Source organism: Penaeus monodon, chromosome 25 (assembly GCF_015228065.2).
Source record: "Penaeus monodon isolate SGIC_2016 chromosome 25, NSTDA_Pmon_1, whole genome shotgun sequence".
NCBI classification, from domain to species: Eukaryota; Metazoa; Arthropoda; class Malacostraca; order Decapoda; family Penaeidae; genus Penaeus; species Penaeus monodon.
The window spans coordinates 35,789,815-35,790,084 of NC_051410.1; positions in this window are offsets into that span (position 1 = coordinate 35,789,815).

Below are 270 nucleotides of genomic sequence, written 5' to 3' on the forward strand. Positions count from 1 at the left end.
AGGTGAGGTGTGTGTGGGGGGGGGGCGTTTCCATTTCTCAACATAAAGCTTTCTTGGGTAATTGAATCTGGATATTGGATACATCTGATTGCATTTTTTCAACTGTAACTTTTGATTTTGAGTGTAAAGTTCGTGTAAAGAAAGATTTTTTTTTCTCTCTGGTGCAAATATTGCCACGTGGAGGTTCAGAAGGTCGAGAATAGGTTGTATTGTTTACTTGTGAAAATAATTTATCATGCAGTATGTCAGAAACACATGTGTTTTTATTTG